The sequence below is a fragment of the Xiphophorus couchianus genome, chromosome 23 (genome assembly GCF_001444195.1).
Source record: "Xiphophorus couchianus chromosome 23, X_couchianus-1.0, whole genome shotgun sequence".
NCBI classification, from domain to species: domain Eukaryota; kingdom Metazoa; phylum Chordata; class Actinopteri; order Cyprinodontiformes; family Poeciliidae; genus Xiphophorus; species Xiphophorus couchianus.
In genome coordinates, this window is record NC_040250.1 from 28,513,951 (window position 1) to 28,535,285 (window position 21,335).

At 37.8% G+C, this 21,335-nt stretch overlaps 11 non-coding genes across 11 annotated transcripts; 8 read left to right on the top strand and 3 right to left on the bottom strand.

Annotated features, from left to right (window-relative positions):
* Positions 1–16,495: 16,495 nt before the first annotated feature.
* On the top strand, positions 16,496–16,568 carry trnaa-agc (transfer RNA alanine (anticodon AGC)). Its single transcript has one exon. It is a non-coding gene; the product is annotated as a tRNA-Ala (tRNA).
* Positions 16,569–16,942: 374 nt separating this feature from the next.
* trnad-auc (transfer RNA aspartic acid (anticodon AUC)) lies at positions 16,943–17,015 on the top strand. Its single transcript has one exon. It is a non-coding gene; the product is annotated as a tRNA-Asp (tRNA).
* Positions 17,016–17,568: 553 nt separating this feature from the next.
* On the bottom strand, positions 17,569–17,650 carry trnas-gcu (transfer RNA serine (anticodon GCU)). The gene has a single exon. It is a non-coding gene; the product is annotated as a tRNA-Ser (tRNA).
* A 322-nt stretch (positions 17,651–17,972) lies between these two features.
* On the top strand, positions 17,973–18,045 carry trnaa-agc (transfer RNA alanine (anticodon AGC)). Its single transcript has one exon. It is a non-coding gene; the product is annotated as a tRNA-Ala (tRNA).
* Positions 18,046–18,187: 142 nt separating this feature from the next.
* trnaa-agc (transfer RNA alanine (anticodon AGC)) lies at positions 18,188–18,260 on the top strand. The gene has a single exon. It is a non-coding gene; the product is annotated as a tRNA-Ala (tRNA).
* A 357-nt stretch (positions 18,261–18,617) lies between these two features.
* trnaa-cgc (transfer RNA alanine (anticodon CGC)) lies at positions 18,618–18,690 on the top strand. The gene has a single exon. It is a non-coding gene; the product is annotated as a tRNA-Ala (tRNA).
* A 317-nt stretch (positions 18,691–19,007) lies between these two features.
* On the bottom strand, positions 19,008–19,089 carry trnas-gcu (transfer RNA serine (anticodon GCU)). The gene has a single exon. It is a non-coding gene; the product is annotated as a tRNA-Ser (tRNA).
* Positions 19,090–20,049: 960 nt separating this feature from the next.
* trnas-gcu (transfer RNA serine (anticodon GCU)) lies at positions 20,050–20,131 on the bottom strand. The gene has a single exon. It is a non-coding gene; the product is annotated as a tRNA-Ser (tRNA).
* A 355-nt stretch (positions 20,132–20,486) lies between these two features.
* trnaa-agc (transfer RNA alanine (anticodon AGC)) lies at positions 20,487–20,559 on the top strand. The gene has a single exon. It is a non-coding gene; the product is annotated as a tRNA-Ala (tRNA).
* A 142-nt stretch (positions 20,560–20,701) lies between these two features.
* Positions 20,702–20,774, top strand: trnaa-agc (transfer RNA alanine (anticodon AGC)). The gene has a single exon. It is a non-coding gene; the product is annotated as a tRNA-Ala (tRNA).
* A 142-nt stretch (positions 20,775–20,916) lies between these two features.
* Positions 20,917–20,989, top strand: trnad-auc (transfer RNA aspartic acid (anticodon AUC)). Its single transcript has one exon. It is a non-coding gene; the product is annotated as a tRNA-Asp (tRNA).
* The last annotated feature ends 346 nt before the right edge of the window (positions 20,990–21,335 follow it).

Consider the following 21,335-nt stretch of genomic DNA (forward strand, 5'->3'; position numbering starts at 1 on the left):
TCAACAACAGCAGAGGCAGCGGGAGGCGAACAGTTTCCTTCCCGTCTTCACGGAACTTTAGGTCACACTAAAACTATAGACTCTCACCGGCCACTTTATTAGGCACACTTCTTTGGAATAAAGGTTACTTTTATTTTTTTTTATTTTTACAAAATTCAAAACCACTTCAACAAGTATTCAACCCCTTGGATGACTTAGGATTGTCATTGCTTTTAAAAATAAATTTTGATCAACAAAATTTGCCATTTGAAAATAAATTACAATTAAGTTATACATCACATAAAATGAGTGAATGTAAATATTTCAACCCTGTTAAATTAGGATTGAGTGACCTAATTTAAAAGAGGCCCAGTCATTCGGTTGCTAGTAGTCACACAATGAATGGAAAACATTTTATTGCTTTTTTTTATTATTTGTCATCATTTTTACATTAATCAGTTTTCACTTTGACATTAAAGGGATTTTTTGTAAGTGCTTTTGTCAAAAAGCAAAATTCTGTTGCTCATGATTGATTTTTGATTGATTTGTTTTTACTTGGCATATAACAAAACAAACAACAACAAAAAAAGGCACAATACACAGCAAAAAAAAAACCAACCCGAAAACAAATAAGACTTGTATTCCAGCATTTCTGCAAAGATGCTATGGTCATGATTTATTCATAAAAACAATAAAAAGACTATAACATCCAACAGAGTGAGTACTTTTTTTAGACATGTACTAATGTAACTAGATCTACAGTATAATTCACAACACCTTCCCTTCAACACAGTCTTTCTGACACATCTTTTTCATCTGCATGTGTTGAATAAATAAAAAAAATCTAAAAAAAACTGTTACTTTCATTCATGTAGAAACATATAACACAGCATTACCGCTGCCCAGTTTCCATTAAAAGCAACAGCTACAAATGGGCTTCCAACAGCAGATGAACTGCATTGTGGGAGTTTTTTTTTTTTTTTTTTTTTTTTTTTAGTGAATCCAGTAATGAAGTGGGGCGCTCTGATTCATTATGCTGTGTTGGTGCAATAAAGAGCGAGTGTTTCATCTTAAAGTTAGATGGCTAGGATTGAGTTTTTCTGTCTAGATGGCTCCAGCTCCGATTTAATGATGTGTTTGGCTTGGCTCTCCAGGAACAATTGAGAGCCGTATGCGCAGCTGGGAACCGGCTGTCCAATCCCCGTTCCCATACTGTTCCCGCCTTGCTTTTCTATTTATTCTGATCCGAAGGCATCAAAGTGGAGTAGCCCATCAATGAATTATAGGAAGCGGAGGAGAGAGACGGTGAAGTGGAAAAGAAAGAGCTCTGTTAGATTCCTCAGTGAGGTCGCCAGCTTAGCCGTTATCCTCTCTCTCCCTTAGGAAAATAATCAATTTGGGCTTTTTTCGGCTGGAAAGCAGCTGTACTTGTTCTCTCCTGCAGATTTATTGGCGCTCATACCCAAACGTGAAGAAACTCTGCCCGGCCTAAATATAATTCCTCCTGTATGGTTCTATTTCCAACCTGCATAAGTCAGTGGAAGGAACTGGAAGCTAACTACAATATACCAAAAAGGCAGAGAAGATGAAAACAATTAAACTTTCTGTTGACTGCCAGCCATTTCCTGAAGGAACCTGAAGATACCTCGGTTTCCACAGCAGTATCAGCAGGAATCAAACACATCAAGATTTGTTTCAGTAAATATAAACTAAGCTTGAAAAGGAAGAACATTAGTTTGTTTGGTTTTCCTTTTATTGCAACCAACTATGCTTCTTGGCAATAGGTAAGATATTGTTGGAACGTCTGTTGATTTCCTTGTAAATGGTGGCAGCATATTTGTAAAATTGAGATTGTGGGTTGAGTCCGTGAAAAGCTGCCAATGGCAAACAGCTTTTGGTGGAGGAAGTGTGATGGTGTGGGCAGCATCTCACTCAGTTTAAAAACAAAGCCTTTCAAGGCAAAGCTAACAGCTAATAACAATCTCAGGGTGAATTTACAACAGCCATGTTTAGACCACTTTAATCAAACTCCAGCTTGTTTGCCTAGAAAGTCTAGTTCAATTGTGGAGGTGTGAATGCTAATCGAACTCTGATGTGAACCAAAATAGTTCACATCAGGTTTGATCTAGATTTGTATTTGGGTCCAAATACAAACCTAGATCTCAGTTTGGTTGAAGTGAACTCTGGTGCAGTTTGAATGCGTATGGGAACGCCATGCAGACTGGAGACTGCTCTAAAAGCAGGAAGCAGACTGAAGCACAGGGCATTATGGGTAAATACAAGTGTGTGTCTCGCTCTAGCGGGAGAAATAGCTTGTTGCGTTTTGCCAAAGACAAAAGAAAATTCATATAAACTCTAAAATCTGACGCCACTCTATTTTTGTTCACCTTTTTTGAAGAAGGAAGTTGTGTTCAGTGTCTTCTTCAGAGGTTTTCATGTTGTTTCCTTAAGTGGTTCTTGGTGCAGCGCCACCACAGGCGAGGAGGGGAACAGGTTTTTCAAAGGGTTGGAATTGTTTGACACAGTGCAGATCAAATGAGAACCACGGCAGATGATAATTGAACAAATGGTTAACAGCCTGTTAGCCACGATGCTAATTTTGGTCCCCAATTGACACAAAAGAAACAATTCCCTCATGTCCCTCAGTGGTTTCCACCATTATTACTTGAGTGCATTATTAATGAGTAGACACTAATAAGCATTAAATGTGATTTTTTTTTCAACAGGAATTATATTACAGATAAAAATATATATATATTTTTCTAATAAATACAAAAATTAGGACATTTTCTCCACTTGCAAACAGTTAAACCCTTGAGCAGGAAGTATTTATCTTATGGTAAAATATAAATATTATTATCATAAGACTGATCTAATTTGTCAAGAGATCTAGTTAAAGAAATTGAAATAAAAGGTTTTTTTATGACTACATTGGAATTAAAATCAAAATAAACAAATAAATAAATAAATATGTGCAATCAATTTGTAAAGCAGATTTTGTTTTAAGCCAAGACAGTTACGATATAAGAATGAAAGAGATTAATAGAGAAGCAGCATTCACCTTCTATGTACCACAAATCTGGGCCCAACTTCAAGAAACTTGTAAAACTGCCGAAACACTGAGTTCAAGTTTCAAATGATAGCAAGTGGCACAATTTTTTCCCCTTTTACTGTTTTAACTTTTAGCTTCTTTCACCCAATAGCCTCTTGGTTAGGTTTGGGATGTTAATGAATTAATACAGTAATAAAAACTCTATAATGAGGCTTGAGGAGAAATGCATGGAATTGCTTTCCATCTACTTTACTTGGATACTCTGAACTTTCTTTGCAACTTATTCGTGTACAAACAGTGAGATACAAAGTCTTTGTGTCCAGCACCATGAAACATCACGGTCTCCTGGCAACTGGGCCAATGGATCACAACAATAAACACTAGGAAAGATAAGCTACTCTTTATATAGCACAAACTACAAAGAGTGGCTTTGGAAAATCTCTTCCTCCCTCCTTGTCTTATTTTCCGTTTCCTCCACCTTTTGCTTTACCTCAATCTGCCGGCACTACACACCATCAAGACGCATTGTCCAAAAAAAAGAGAAACTTTCTCCATTCTTACTTATATTTTCTCTACTCTTTTCTTCCCATCCACTGTTCTGGTTTCTTCTATGACATTTTAGACAAAAATGGTCAGAATTTATTTTGGGTTCTTTGAAAAGTGCTGAGACAGAAACATTCAGCTGAGATAAGCTGCGAATGTGAATATATTATAGCTTTAGTATCCTTATTCCTGCTGGCCATGGAGCTTTGCTTGAATTTGGATGAAAAAAGAAGGTTAAAACACTTAATTACTTATTGATTTGACATTTTCAATACTTTTAAATACTGGTAAACCAGTATATCTGATGGTTGTTGGTCATTTTCTGTTGATCTTTTGGCTGAGAACGGGGTCAGGGACGGAAACCATCAGGTTAAATGATGAGGTCATCACCCTGTTTGCAGGGTTGTATTTTGGGCTTATCTCCAGTTTCAGGTGACTAATTAACCTAACAGTCATGTTTCAGGACTGTGGGAGGATATTTTAACAGTGTTAGCTTGGTTACTTTGGTAATGAAACTGGTTATAATTAGAAGTCACTCCACTTTTCTTTCTTTCTGCAGGTGTAGAGGCAGACTTCTGGAGTGTTGCCTTGTATTCTCTGCATTCTTTCTTTCCTCTTTTCTCCCTCCTAAACCTTTTTCTAAACCTTTATCTCCACCTCCATACGTCCACTACGTTTGAAATAAACCCAAAGCATCAATACAACAATTGTGAAAAGAATTCTAACATTCCTTTTCAATGACAGAACACATTAAAAAAAAGTCCTTAAGTCACTGTACTGACTGCCTGTTTGTAAAAGAATATTAAAAATGTGGCTGATCGTTCAAAAGGCACTGAATGATGTTGGGCCTTCATTTAGGATGTGAAGGTCCGGTATTATTTTTATCACTCTTTTCTTTATACAAAACACATAGATATGTTTATTACATTGTGTAATGTAGCTTTCATACATTAGTTCCTTTATTTTCCTGAGAAGCACTTTTAATTACCTTAAAAGTAATTAAAAGTACAAATAACTGTGAGGATCTCGGGTTGTTTGAATTTGGCTTTGCTATTTTTGCGCCACTTTCTCTCTCCCTCTCCTCAGTCCCTTCCACTCACACCTGCAGTCAGTGCTCTCATCAACCCAGGACTTTTTTTCACCATTCATCCTCCCCAGTACTTAGCACCTTGTTCTCAGTCTCTCCTCGCCTGTTCGTTTCGTCTTGTTCTGCCCTGTGTTCTCCTCGTGTTCTCCTCGTGTTCCCCTGCTGGTTTCCTTCCTATGGATATTTTTGGTTTCATGTTTGTGCCACAGCTTACTTTCATTATTGTCATTTGTTTTTCATTATTTTTCATTAAATCTCCAAATTCATTCGGCGCCTCCATGTCTCCATTTAGGTCCGACATCACAACATGACAGCATATCTAGCCTTTACCTTGCAGTTCCAGCTGAATTGTTGATTTCTCTAAGAAGGAAGAGTTTGACTTTTGAGTGGAAAATGGAGCACACTATTAGTTTCAAGCTGACACATGGGAGATGATCAAGCCTGATATAACGTGATTATGATGCGCTCCATTCACTTTCAAGTCAGGGACAATTACTGAGGCTTTACCCTGATGCCTGTCTGCTGAATCCATTTCTCTCAGGAATTCACCCACTCTGTCAACAGGGGGAGAAAAACAACCAAGCTCCTCTAAATCTCATGGAACAAGCCTGCCTTATAAGCAGGTAAAAAGCCTGACTTATTTCCTGTACGACTTTAAAAACCCCTGATATTACTGGCTAAATAAAGTATTCTCACCCTCCATCTCTCTGGATAATGTTCTTCTGCCTTTTCTCCAGAGCAGCTCTGTCTTTTTCACCTCTAATTCCGATCCTTCCTCCTCCCACAGGCCCGTCTTGTTGCCACGCGCTCCTTCCTCTCTGAGTCTCACACTTATTTTCACCTGTCCTTTTCAAAGTCATTTTAACGAGAGAGTTCAAGCAGGCAGTCCCATAACACGGCGCCATGCACTCTGTTGTTTCTGGCACTTTTAGGCCACAACACCAAGTCTATACAGTAGACTTCACGACTGCATTCCACTCGCTAACAAGCAATGATATATCAGTCCACCTGCCATCTTACCTTGTACTGATGCAGAAATCCAATATGTCTATTGACCCTGAAAAACCCCATTATAGGACTGAGGACAGTCTTGTCCTTCTTTTCTGCGGTTTTATTGTAGCTATTAAATGTTTGCTGATTGAAAACGCCAGGCTTCAGTCCAGAGGCAGAGACTCTGTAGCCTAAAGAAACAACTGTCCACTGAAGGAGGAGGCGAGGTTAACTGAAGGTTGAAAGAGAGGAAGAGCAGGAAGCAGAGTAGAATTAAAGAAATGTGTACATTTAGTACAGCATGTCAGAAAATGTGCTCTTGGCATTACATTTCAAAGCTTGTTTGTTTTCTATCATATGGTTCCTCATTTGTAGGGAGAATGACCTTGTTGGTTGAGCAGAGTTTAGTATGTGGACTGTCCCCATGAAAATCTGTCTAAATTCTCTCTTTTGGTGCAAAACAGCTTTTGGTGGAGGAAATGTTACGCATCGCCCTTGCTGGAAAAACAAGGCTCGACTTTAGGGATGCAACAATATGACAATTTGGCCGATATCGAGATCCGATATTAATATCGATGTTATGACCAATAACCAATTCTTACATATATTTTTTTATTCTGTACCTTTATGACATCTTTGGAGATGAAAGTGACCAGAAACTGAAGACAACAATGTGGAAATGAATATTAGTTTTTGATTTTGGCTCAGTTTTATTTACCGGCCGATCCCGATGTTTGTGCTGACATATCGCGCAGCAGCTAATCAGCATCATTAGAGGTAATATCAATGTAGACAGAGGTTCTGCAACCAGTGGACAGTCTTTCACATTCACACTCTTTCGACCTTCAGTTAACCTCACCTCCTCCTTCAGTGGACAGTTGTTTCTTTAGGCCAATGAGACCCAAATCCATTTCTTTTTGTCCCTGCATCATTGGTGCTGATGGCTTTGGAAATTTCCCCTATGCCTCCATGGACCGATGATATCAAAATGCCTATTAATTTATTGGTATATCCACAATGTGATTTTTAGAACAGCAAACATTTTAGCAGATGGTCCTGTGTTGAATTGATTTTATCTAGATGATCATTTTAAAACGATTTTTTAAAATACAACAACTTTATTAGCCTACTCTTCTACTGTCATAAATTTATCATACAACTGTAACCCCTCAGGTTATATATATAACTCTTTTCTCCTACACCCCTTAAACATTCTCTTAAATACACTGCATTGTAGACCTTTTTACCTTAAACAGTAATAATCACCTTTTACTTAACTTGGTTTTACACACTGTAAAAGTCCATAATAATATAGTACACGCAGGTATTTTCTGTTGGCTTAAAACACACAGTAAATGTAGCGTTTTGTTAATAACTGTTATTTAGTACCGCCAGTAAATGCATCAATTTTACTTGTCTCTACCTTACTGGTCAGTCAAGGGCAAAATCAAGTTTAAGCAATTTGATTGGTTGTGATGGACCGGGGTCAGAACAGGACCGGGGTCAGAACAGGACCGGGTACGCAGTCGTTCATGGACGAGGTTGGACCTATGCTGCTGTGGACTTTTTTTTTTTTTGCTAACCAGTTGGAGCTACAAACTTTTCCCGAACGTTTTGCCTGGTTTTTGGAGCCACAGAACCGGACCACGCTCAACGTTTTGCCTGGTTTTTGGAGCTGCAGATCCGAACCACGCTCGTGAGCCGGAACGGACTGTTGGACCGGAGTTGGAGCGGTTTTATTGCCGTTCGTTTAAAACTGGTAATCCATGGTGGGGTGAGTAACCCAGTCCAGTCCTCGTGGTTGTTCTGGGAGCCGCCATCATTGGAACTGCTATTCCGAGGAAAAAGGTAACCGAGTCCCTCAGGCCTGCAACGTTTGACTGCTTTACTAATGGAGCTTTGGAACGTGACGTCACTGCTCTAGGCGTAGGGATATGAGCGCCATCTTGTGAGGCTAGATACATAAGAGACAAAACGACTGTCTCACAAATATTTTGAATTTCTGAATCTAAGTTACTTGAAATTATTTAGCAATGGTTCGAACTTGCTGCGTTATTGGATGTAATGTCCGATCACACGACCAAAACGGTAAAAAGATGGAAAACGGACTTTCGTTTCACTGTTTTACTGTCTGTAAACAACGCGAGGAGGCTAAGCTATCGGAGCTAAGCTATCGGAGCTAGAAGAGGAGAGGAATATCCCAGGTATCAGCGGTGAGACGTCCTGATATTACGTCCTCCAACATCCCAAGTTATCCACGACTTTGCTCCAGACATGTCCATTCTGCTGAGTGTCTAAATTCGCTTTGTTGGTGTTGTGTCATAATTTTTTGCTATGATTTTGTCCTGGTCACTCATGTTCAGTTACGTTGAGTTCATTTAAGTGGGTCAACCTTGTTTAGGTCAGGCTTCTATTTTTTATGCAGCATAGTCCGAGTTTTGTCAGTGAACATCGAGGTTATTCAATTATTGTGAAGTAAACCAAGTTTTCTAGTGTTATAAAATTTACAGTATTAATACTGATGTGTGTTCTGATATGTCCTCTTCAAGGCAAACCGACGTATGAAATGGATTAGCTCAATCCAGACCAAATCTGGGTCACTGTGAGGTAAACGCCATGACATCGGACCGACATGCGCGTCAATTAAAGAGGTGATACAGCAAAACCACGGTGGATCAACAAGTTACAGACTGTTTACATTATTTACCCCAGAAGAGGTAAATAATGACAACACAGCAGCGGAGGCTGTAGAAGAGGAGCAAGTTGGAGAGGCTGAGGAGGAAACCCCAGGAGAGAAGCTCAGCAAGGCTGCAGACTCTGAAGAGGAACATGAACCATTTATGTTGAAATATGTGTTCAGTTGGAAGTGGCTGTTTTCTCTCATTTCATAATTTAATGTGGAAAAACATTCATGAAGCGTTTGATTCAAGCACTTCAAGTTGCATGTAAACAGGTGATGAAGTGAATCACATTTTAAGTAAAAATTTGATATTTAAAATATTTCAGGTAATAAACATACATGTAATGAAAGATTATATTTTAATATAAACATTTTATGTGATTATAGTAAACAATTATATAATCAGACATTTTGCAGTAAACATTTAATGTAAACAATCAAACCAGATGAAAAAGCCCATCTTTAAATGTTAAATGTGTAATTAAACAGTTCAGAGTGAACAAAAAAGGTGACAAGTAAATGTCATGAAAAGATCACACTTTAAGTAAATATTTGCTGTATTTAACATATTTCAGGTAAGAAGTGAACATGTAATGAAATGGATCCTGTGCTAGAATTTTATGTAATTGAACATTACAGGTAACAAATGTGATGATCATCTGATGTAATGCATTTTCTGAAAAAAAAAAGTAAACATTTTTTAAAATATAAAATTTGTTAAAAAATAAAAATGGGTCAAAATGTAATAAAGATTAGTGTGCTTCATCTATACAGTCTAATAGAACAATTTCACACTGATTTTGAGTTAATGGGCCACATGATTTGGAAGTTATTGAAGAAAACATTTAATATTAAATTTAAATTATTGAATATGACTTAAAATTTTAATAGAGGATAGTGTGCCTCGTGTAATAGCATGAATTATCACTTTTTTGTATCAGTTGGTCACAAGGCAAGGTATTTATTTACAGGAGTGTTTGGTTCGGAAACTGACGGTCCCTGAACCTCTGAGCGCTTGAGGAGGGAGCAATAGAAAACAGCTGGCTGGAATTGGCGTTCATAAATCGGATCGACCTTGAACTAAACGCCCCTTACTCCGCCGAGCGCGAAAATCCAATATCCAACTTGAAAACAACTTCGATGCGGTCGGTAGCACAATGAAAACGCCGGAATAAAGTTTGTTTTGATCTGTGGCCTCAAAAGATGGCGCCGAGCGACTGCGTGAGACGTAAACGAAACACGCAGTGACGTCAGTTCCAAAGCTCTATTCAAGAAACTGAATAGTGTGGTTGATACAGCCAGTTTGATACATTCAGCCTTGTTTGTTGTTTTTTATGTATACAACTTGTTTAAAGGGTTGTTTTGAACAGTTCTGAGACAGAACGGTTGCACTAAGTGTGCTTAAAATCTTATTACTAATCTTTTGGGGTTGTAATATTGAGTTGTAGCACTTCCTGTGATTAATACCTCATTAACGGGTGGGATACATTCTGTGCTATTGTTCTACTGTGCTGAAAGTTAACTGTGCTCTATTAATGTGCATCATCATGGACCTTACCACAGGGGCCGCGTTTCATTGGCTGATGCCCATTCTACGTGGTCATGTGCGTGGCTGTCTCATAAACACACTTAGCTTCCCGTTAGCTAAGAACAGCATAATGGCAGAACTGATACAACTTCCACACCTTGAAGCCTGTCTGCTACACAGTCTTACGTTAGCTAAAAAGATCAATATTCAATGTGTCTGTAACTGACATGCACTAAAGATTTTATTTTAGCAGAAAAGGCTTTGGACTAAACTGTTACTCCTGTTAGCCACTCTAGCACCAAGTACAGATAGTCAATCAACCATCGCTGTGTTCAGGGAAACGCTGATTAATAATCGAGAAATAAATATCAAGCCTGGAAACTTGATATCGTAACGGACTGAATGTTATGTTTTTAATGTAATCTTTGCTCGCGCAAGCAGTTGCCACAGTAACAGGTGTGCTTAAACTACAAAGACAGTAAAAAGGTAGGAGTGGTTTTGAGTTGATCACCTGTTCAGGTTATTTTACTTTGTTTCCCTTTGCTGTGGCTCATTACAGCCGCTGTAGTTTCTAAACGTTGGACTAATTACCTCGTTCGTTTGTGAGTTTACGTCATTCACAACAAACATCAAATAGAACAAATATATTTCATAAAATTTTAACAAACAAATGGCTTCTTCCGCGATAATTATGTAAAATTAAATTAATTATATCCCAACTTCAGAAGATTTGCCTTTACCTTTACAGAGCTCTTTGGTTCCTGTCAGCCTGTAGCTTCTCATATTGAGGTCAAAGTTCAGATCTACCATAACTGACTGACCAGTAACCTCCTCCCAGATGATGACATGCACTTGTTAGTTCCTCTGTCCATTTAGTAGCTGACATATTGTGAAAATCTGGTAGAAATGATGCACTAATCGAGTCATGTTTACATAGAAACAACTTGCTGCATTTAGATCTCAGTTACGCATTCTATTTACAACATACACTGTGGCCAATTAAGACACAATTTTCTCATTGTGAAGTATTTGATAGAGTGTAGGTCAGAGAATCTGGGCGCTGTTCATAGGGAAAACTAGAACAATGGTTACACAACTATTATTAATTCTGATGAATTCAGCTTAGAGAATGTGCGTCAATGTATGGCTGTAAGTATGTATTAGTTTATTATGACAATTATTAATATAGATTGAGTAATTAACAGTCTTTGGATTAATTTTTGCATTTTGTTGTGTACAAAAATATTAATTATAATTGCTACTGTAAAAGTGATTCATGGTTAGTGCAATATGTGTCATAACCATTTTTGGTTACATATTATTCTCTCTGTGTTTCTTGAAGTATCAACGTATCAACGTTTAATTTATGTTTTAAGCGTTTCTCATGTAGCTGATAATTTTTCTTTTTTAAAAGCAATGTTCCTCAACCCTGCCCAGCATGTTTTAGCTTCATGTCTGCATTAACCCTGATTACACTTAATGGGTCATTAACAGGCTTCTGTAGACTTTGGTGACATGCTGAGACAGTGATTTATTCATCTGAATAAAATGTGTTCTAGCAGAAGAAAAATATAAAAACCTAAAACATGAAAAACTGTGGGTCACTAAGACCAGTTTGGTAACCAATGAAAGCAGTGGCTGTTGTTTTTTAAAGCCTGTAACAATTTTGTTAATAATCAGGACACAGAAGTAATCTGCAATGGGTTTGGAATATGTTTTAATGAAACATATGTTCTTTTTGTGACTGTCAGTTTTCCTCTAAAAGGTTCACAAAGTCTCAGGGTAATTTGAGTTAATGGAAGGAATGAAAGAGTAAACACATTCATTATCCAAGAACAAATGACAAAAAACTGAAAGAATGACTGAGCAAACAAACACTGAGCTAAAACACCTAAAATATGTCACTGTACATTTATACTTTTAAACGTGGTGTTCCACAGGGTTCTGTTCTTGGCCCTGTTTTATTTATGAACTACAATCCTCCTTTGACATCTTTCAGTCTTGTTCTTAGATTTCTCCTGTATCTGCTATGCTGATGATGTTGAGCTTTTTACCACGACTTTGTTGATCTCTGAAGTGCTGTAGGTTGAAACGTAAAAAACCTGGTTGTCTGATCGTTTCTCAAACCGAATGAGGAAAAAACAGGTAATTGATTTACACATTTACTTCCTTAATTCAATAAAATGCATAATTAAAATGTCTCCAAAATTGAGTCCATTAGAATTGCCAAAAAAAGCAGAAGAATTTAAATTCTTACTAAATTATGCAAATATAAATGTGTTTATTCTCTATTGCTGTGATGACACTGGATATGATACATATGATTCATATCAGTTCAATTTTTTGTTGAAACTACTAAACAGTAGTTATGATTAAAACCCCAAAACAAAGAATTTGTAGATGATTCATGAAACCGTTTATATCTTAACCATAAGAGGGACTTATGGACTTATGTTAAACCATAAACATAACTCCACACAACGTGTATATATGTTAATGTTAAGCTGTTTATATCATTTAGAATTTCATAACTTCAGAGGCTCCAAAGCCCTGACAGGCAAGAAAGTCAGAAATAATCAGCTTAAAATGAAATATTATAAAAAAGGAAAAGCTAAAAAAAAAACTCAAAATGTTGAGTTGTGAGCAAATGGAAAAACAGACAGAACCCATGAAAACGTTCAAAAGCTTTTTTTCTTATTTGAACATGATAGAGAAATAATGACTAACTGCCATTCTGTAGACCACATTAGTTTATGCAATGCTGTTTGATATTTATTTCCACCTTGGAGAATTAAATAAGTGAACAGAGGAAACAGACTTTCTGGCCAGAATAAGAAAAAAAGGCATTTACCACACATTGTTAAAGGAAAGGCAAAAGCACAAAATAAGAGCGAGAGAAAACTGTGCAACCAAGAGACAGATGGAGAACGCTGGAATGAGATCAAAAGTTAAGTAATAGGAGCAGGAGAAGACAGGAAAAACAGAGGAAGATGGATGGAAGCAAACAGATGGAAAGAGACAATAACCAGAGAGGGAACTAAAGAGAAATCAGAGACCAGAAAGAATCTGGAGCAAATATACATGGAGAGAGAAATAAAAGGTAAATCCTGCCTCTTTATTCCCCTACTGTATTCTGACAATCAAATGAAATTACAGGCTTGGGTACGCTAAGATCCACTTCAAAGAGTTGACAAACCTCTGGCGGCAACGTCAAATCCATCTCAGCTACTGAACCCAAAGATCTAATGGCTGGCCACTGAACAGAAATGGGAATAAGTTTAGGACGGCTGCTCTCAGAAAAATAAACTTGCTCCAAAATGAAGTTTTAAACGTCAAGGTAAGACCCAGAACATCAAACGGACCCTAAAGCCCTCTTGTGGATAAAAGCAGCGGGGCCTGCACGAAAACAACGTCACATGACCATTCTGTGCAGCCCCTCGTCATGAACTCGAGCTCTGGGCTGGTCTGGGCTAGTTGTGCTGTCCGGCTTTTCGGATTGCTCTTTAAAAAGATCTCCCTAGAGGAACGTGATTAGGCATGACGAGCGTTTAAGATCGAAGAGTAATCTACCACTGCAACCTTGCAGTCTTGACATGTTTTTTCAGTTTACGCTGCTTACAATTAGAACAAGGTGTCAAGCTTCAGTTTGAGCATCCCAAGTTGGTCCATATTTTTACTTAATTAAACTAGGGGTTTAAAAAAAAAAACATCGACCTCTAGAGAAACCTAGAAAACCGCATTGAGTCACTGACTTTGAAGTCAATAGTTCTGTACATTTACAGTTGATTACTGACCAGAGTACTCAGTTACTAAGCTAACATGCTATGCTAGCTAACATGCTGGTCTGGATCTTCCAACTAAGAGGAAATGGAGGTTATCTGCTAACTGTCCATTTCCAGTTGGAAAAGCAAATGTCATTTTTGTTTTTTAGCATATTTTAGTTTTGTTTTTCTCTTTTTAAAACCCAGAACAGCCTTTCATGCAATGATCTTCATTAAATATTCACTAAAGCTGCTCATATTTACTTTAGTAGAGCGATACGCTCATGGTTTATGACACAGTGTACTAACAAAGAGCAAAAGAATCCGACATGAAACAGACTATCAGTAGTAGTGTCTCTATATACTTAAAAAAATATATACTGGACTCACTTAAAAGTGTTATTTCAAGTGGTTCCACATAACTTTTTTATATTGATGGTAAGCAACATGTTTTTGTATTATTTACTCATTAAATTTAAGCACACTGTACAAAAGTGACTTAAACTTAATGTGGTTATGTTCATTTCATGTATGAATCCTATGTTACATGTATGATAAAGTTCACAGAATTAATACACATTAAAGCAATACAGAACTATTGAGTAAGATCAACTTGATATGGCTAAGTTAGTCCTAATTGAGTCTATTGTGTCAAATTAAAGTCATGTTAAATAGAAAAGAACTGTTAACAGGAAGAAACAAACAATCACTTCTCAAAACAACACTTTATTTAAACTGGTAATGGGTAAGTTCATCAAAGTTTGTAAATCATATACTGTCTGATATTTGTAGGCCCAATGAAAAGGAGTATGATGGTCAAACTTAAAACCTGACTGTTTAGAAAGGCATAGATTGTTGGTGAGGGAATGACAAAATTTTCTTTAAACACCTTTATGAGAGCTCATTTGCTACAATTTTGAATGAGAATATCCATCTTAAAACAACTGGCATTTACTTTGTACTCACTTCATGAGCTTCTCAGGGTTTTCATTGAAATACAAAGACTCTGAGCAAGGCCTCCAAGCAGGAGAGCTTGCTTGGAGGCTGCAAGATCTCTTTGCTGTAATGGAGTTGTTCTGCAAAACAAAACAGAAAATAAATACAGTATATTGAATAAACAAGTCACTGACATCTGGAATGTGGAAAAGTCCCTAAAAATGATCCGTGACACAGATTTAAACTTCTTTAATGCGTATAGGTCATTCATAAAGTCCCATTTAGCATTTCCTCTCGCTCCTGTTGAAGTGTTTATCCATTTTCTCCAGGCAGATAATGGGGGCAAAAATTGACTTCTGGTCTCTTCAGTTTCTTCACTTGCTTAGGACTAGATGAGCTACCAGACTATTTGTTTTTCATACTAATTTCTGGACATCCCGAACCCCTTAAGCATGAAACGATAGTTGACACATTTTATACCTTAGGCTGAATTTCCAACCGTTGAGTCCAGTAAGAGAGCCCTGTCCCTTTAAGCATGGATATTTTATGATCAACAACTCTACAACATCATCCAACTGTTCACCAGTAAGGCATCCTGCTGTGTATTTAATTATTTCAGAGGGCAAAGCTTGTAAAATGATCGACATGACTTTTGACACTTGGGTTCAGCAGGAGTGAAGTCAAGAAAACCTAAAATAGAAAAGTAAACCTGATGTAGCGCATTTTGGCCTTCAGACCATACATCTAACTTAAGTTGATGCAAATAACTCAGGATTTTTGAGTTATTAAAACATAACACTATGTACAATTGTGGTATTCCTTTTTTTTGAGTGTACAATTTCTGTACGAGTGTCCTGTTGGTTAAAATCTGTGATTTTAAACATTTTCCTAGTGCTTCTGACCCAGAATGGGGACTTAAACATAATGATGATAATCTGCTTAATATGGAATACAACTGGTGGTCTATTGATGTTGTCTGAGCAGCCAAACCCATGACAGGTTGCATTGGTCAGTTTAGTTCAATTGAGTTCATTTTTACAGTGACAAAATGTCCAACAGGTCAAAATCAAACCACCTGCTTACAATTAGATCCATTCTAACTGATAACAGTTGTATTAAGTAACTTTTACATCCACATTATACTGAAATTATCCCATTTCCATGTTCTATTAAGAGACAATTAAGGCTCAGCATGTGGGAAGTGGCGACTAGTTTTAGATGTTCTAGCAATGTCATATTTTGTCTTATTTCCAAGATGATCGTTCACTTCAGAGCCGGTTGTGATCTAAGCTGAAACTGCTGTCATCAGCGGGGAATAAAAATATTAATATAATCAAATGGTTGTGTAAAAGAATTCTTTACATGAAAAAAATCATTGTGATAGATTTGGAAAGTGATTTGTCATAAGTATATTATTGGGGCCTGACCATAGCAATGCATAAGGAGAGCAGTTGTCCACTGACAACTGACCATTGTCAGCTGTTTGAGGCCACATTATTTCCCAAACTAAAGTATCCGACGTGGATGGGATTTGAACCCACGCGTGCTTAAACGAATTAGTAGTCCATCTCGGACACCTGGTCTTTGCTTTTATCACACAGTGAAGGAGAAATGATCAAGTTTTGCTCAGAAGTCTTTCAATGTTTGTTGGAATGCACCCAAGTTAAAGTCCTGAGATCTTTTGATCCTTTTTTTTTGTGAGAGTGTGAGGAGTTAGCTCAAGTGGTAGAGTGCTCGATTTGCATGTGAGAGTTACCGGGATCGATACCGGCATTCTCCAGAATGTCCTTCTCAGCAACTTTGTCTTTTCAATTAAGATCAAGTATCCCAATCTGGCCTAGAATTGCTCAAGGGTTTAAAACAAGCTCTTTTGATTTTCTATTGAATGAAAAATACTGATAATATTGAGATTTTCTGATTCTTTTTTTAGTAACAATGTGGGGAATTAGCTCAAGTGGTAGAGCGTTCGCTTAGCATGTGAGAGGTAGCGGGATCGATGCCCGCATTCTCCAGAATGTCTTTCTCAAAAATTTTGTCTTTTCACTTAAGAACAAGTACCCCAATCTTACATATAATTGCTCAAGGGTTTAAAACAAGCTCTTTTGATATTGTATTGAATGAAAAATACTGATAATATTGAGATTTTCTGATTCTTTTTTTAGTAACAGTGTGGGGAATTAGCTCAAGTGTTGGAGCGCTCGCTTAGCATGTGAGAGGTAGCGGGATCGATACCCGCATTCTCCAGAATGTCTTTCTCTATGCAGCTTTGTCTTTTGACTCAAGGTCAAGTACCCCAATCTTACATAGAATTGCTCAAGTGCTTACAACAAGCTCCTTTGATTTTGTATTGAATGAGATTTTCTGATTCTTTTTTTAGTAACAGTGTGGGGAATTAGCTCAAGTGGTAGAGCGTTCGCTTATCATGTGAGAGGTAGCGGGATCGATGCCCGCATTCTCCAGAATGTCTTTCTCAAAATTTTTGTCTTTATAATTGCTCAAGGGTTTAAAACAAGCTCTTTTGATATTGTATAATTGCTCAAGGGTTTAAAACAAGCTCTTTTGATATTGTATTGAATAAAAAATACTGATAATATTGAGATTTTCTGATTCTTTTTTTAGGAACAGTGTGGGGAATTAGCTCAAGTGGTGGAGCGCTTGCTTAGCATGTGAGAGGTAGCGATACCCACATTCTCCAGAAAGTTATTCATTATACACTTCTGATTTTTATCTGTCCCATAAATGAAGATAGAGTATCTCGTGAAGTACTGTGGTATGCCTCAAGAGTCTATACTCATGAACAAGTTGCCGCAACAGATGTTATACAATTTGGGTTCTTTTCTCTTTTCTTGAGACTATAACACTTGATGAAAGAATTAACGGAACAAGCAATATGGCCTTGTCTGGAAGTGTACATCCAGGTGATCCTCTTTAAATGATACAAAGTAGACCCCTAACAATGACAACAGTGTTGACAACCTTTTGAGGCCATATTATTTCCCAAATTAAAGTATCCGACAAGGATGGGATTTGAAACCATGCGTGCTCTGCACAATGGATTAGCAGTCCATCGCCTTAACCACTCGGACACCTCGCCTTTGCTTTTATCGTGGACTGAAGGGCAGATGATCAAGTTATGTACAGAATTCTCTCAATGTTTGTTGGAATGGACCGTAGTTAAAGTCCTGAGATTTTCTGATCCTTTTTTTTGTGAGTGAGTGGGGTATTAGCTCAAGTGGCTTTGAGAAAGACATTCTCCAGAATGTCTTTCTCAAAAACTTTGTCTTTTCACTTAAGAACAAGTACCCCAATCTTACATATAATTGCTCAAGGGTTTAAAACAAGCTCTTTTGATATTGTATTGAATGAAAAATACTGATAATATTGAGATTTTCTGATTCTTTTTTTAGTAACAATGTGGGGATATAGCTCAAGTGGTAGAGCGCTCGCTTAGCATGTGAGAGGTAGCGGGATCGATACCCGCATTCTCCAGAATGTCCTTCTCTATGCAGCTTTGTCTTTTGACTCAAGGTCAAGTACCCCAATCTTACATAGAATTGCTCAAGTGCTTACAACAAGCTCCTTTGATTTTGTATTGAATGAGATTTTCTGATTCTTTTTTTAGTAACAGTGTGGGGAATTAGCTCAAGTGGTGGAGCGCTCGCTTAGCATGTGAGAGGTAGCGGGATCGATACCCGCATTCTCCAGAATGTCCTTCTCTATGCAGCTTTGTCTTTTGACTCAAGGTCAAGTACCCCAATCTTACATAGAATTGCTCAAGTGCTTACAACAAGCTCCTTTGATTTTGTATTGAATGAGATTTTCTGATTCTTTTTTTAGTAACAGTGTGGGGAATTAGCTCAAGTGGTGGAGCGCTCGCTTAGCATGTGAGAGGTAGCAGGATCGATGCCCGCATTCTCCACAATGTCCTTCTCTATGCACTTTTGTCTTTTCACTTAAGGTCAAGTACCCCAATCTTACATAGAATTGCTCAAGTGCTTACAACACATTCCTTTGATTTTGTATTGAATGAGATTTTCTGAATCTATTTTTAGGAACAGTGTGGGGAATTAGCTCAAGTGGTAGAGCGCTCGCTTCGCATGTGAGAGGTAGTGGGATCGATGCCCACATTCTCCAGAAAGTCATTCATTATACACTTCTGATTTTTATCTGTCCCATCAATGAAGCTAGAGTATCTCGTGAAGTACTGTGTTATGCCTCAAGAGTCTATACTCATGAACAAGTTGCTGCAACAGATGTTATACAATTTGGGTTCTTTTCTCTTTTCTTGAGACTATAACACTTGATGAAAGAATTAACGGAACAAGCAATATGGCCTTGTCTGGAAGTGTACATCCAGGTGATCCTCTTTAAATGATACAAAGTAGACCCCTAACAATGACAACAGTGTTGACAACCTTTTGAGGCCATATTATTTCCCAAATTAAAGTGTCCGACAAGGATGGAATTTGAACCCATGCGTGCTCTGCACAATGGATTAGCAGTCCATCGCCTTAACCACTCGGCCACCTCGCCTTTGCTTTTATCGTGGACTGAAGGGCAGATGATCAAGTTATGTACAGAATTCTCTCAATGTTTGTTAGAATGGACCGTAGTTAAAGTCCTGAGATTTTCTGATCCTTTTTTTTGTGAGTGAGTGGGGAATTAGCTCAAGTGGTAGAGAGCTCACTTTGCATGTGAGAGGTAGCGGGATCGATGCCTGCATTCTCCAGAATGTCTTTCTCAAAAACTTTGTCTTTTCACTTAAGAACAAGTACCCCAATCTTACATATAATTGCTCAAGGGTTTAAAACAAGCTCTTTTGATATTGTATTGAATGAAAAATACTGATAATATTGAGATTTTCTGATTCTTTTTTTAGTAAGAGTGTGGGGAATTAGCTCAAGTGTTGGAGCGCTCGCTTAGCATGTGAGAGGTAGCGGGATCGATGCCCGCGTTCTCCAGAATGTCCTTCTCTATGCAGCTTTGTCTTTTGACTCAAGGTCAAGTACCCCAATCTTACATAGAATTGCTCAAGTGCTTACAACAAGCTCCTTTGATTTTGTATTGAATGAGATTTTCTGATTCTTTTTTTAGTAACAGTGTGGGGAATTAGCTCAAGTGGTAGAGCGCACGCTTAGCATGTGAGCGGTAGTGGGATCGATGCCCACATTCTCCAGAAAGTTATTCATTATACACTTCTGATTTTTATCTGTCCCATAAATGAAGATAGAGTATCTCGTGAAGTACTGTGGTATGCCTCAAGAGTCTATACTCATGAACAAGTTGCCGCAACAGATGTTATACAATTTGGGTTCTTTTCTCTTTTCTTGAGACTATAACACTTGATGAAAGAATTAACGGAACAAGCAATATGGCCTTGTCTGGAAGTGTACATCCAGGTGATCCTCTTTAAATGATACAAAGTAGACCCCTAACAATGACAACAGTGTTGACAACCTTTTGAGGCCATATTATTTCCCAAATTAAAGTATCCGACAAGGATGGGATTTGAAACCATGCGTGCTCTGCACAATGGATTAGCAGTCCATCGCCTTAACCACTCGGACACCTCGCCTTTGCTTTTATCGTGGACTGAAGGGCAGATGATCAAGTTATGTACAGAATTCTCTCAATGTTTGTTGGAATGGACCGTAGTTAAAGTCCTGAGATTTTCTGATCCTTTTTTTTGTGAGTGAGTGGGGTATTAGCTCAAGTGGTAGAGCGCTCGCTTTGCATGTGAGAGGTAGCGGGATCGATGCACGCATTCTCCAGAATGTCTTTCTCAAAAACTTTGTTTTTTCACTTAAGAACAAGTACCCCAATCTTACATATAATTGCTCAAGGGTTTAAAACAAGCTCTTTTGATATTGTATTGAATGAAAAATACTGATAATATTGAGATTTTCTGATTCTTTTTTTAGTAACAATGTGGGGATATAGCTCAAGTGGTAGAGCGCTCGCTTAGCATGTGAGAGGTAGCGGGATCGATACCCGCATTCTCCACAATGTCCTTCTCTATGCAGCTTTGTCTTTTGACTCAAGGTCAAGTACCCCAATCTTACATAGAATTGCTCAAGTGCTTACAACAAGCTCCTTTGATTTTGTATTGAATGAGATTTTCTGATTCTTTTTTTAGTAACAGTGTGGGGAATTAGCTCAAGTGGTAGAGCGCTCGCTTAGCATGTGAGAGGTAGCGGGATCGATACCCGCATTCTCCAGAATGTCTTTCTCTATGCAGCTTTGTCTTTTGACTCAAGGTCAAGTACCCCAATCTTACATAGAATTGCTCAAGTGCTTACAACAAGCTCCTTTGATTTTGTATTGAATGAGATTTTCTGATTCTTTTTTTAGTAACAGTGTGGGGAATTAGCTCAAGTGGTAGAGCGTTCGCTTATCATGTGAGAGGTAGCGGGATCGATGCCCGCATTCTCCAGAATGTCTTTCTCAAAAATTTTGTCTTTTCACTTAAGAACAAGTACCCCAATCTTACATATAATTGCTCAAGGGTTTAAAACAAGCTCTTTTGATATTGTATTGAATAAAAAATACTGATAATATTGAGATTTTCTGATTCTTTTTTTAGGAACAGTGTGGGGAATTAGCTCAAGTGGTGGAGCGCTCGCTTAGCATGTGAGAGGTAGCAGGATCGATGCCCGCATTCTCCACAATGTCCTTCTCTATGCACTTTTGTCTTTTCACTTAAGGTCAAGTACCCCAATCTTACATAGAATTGCTCAAGTGCTTACAACACATTCCTTTGATTTTGTATTGAATGAGAT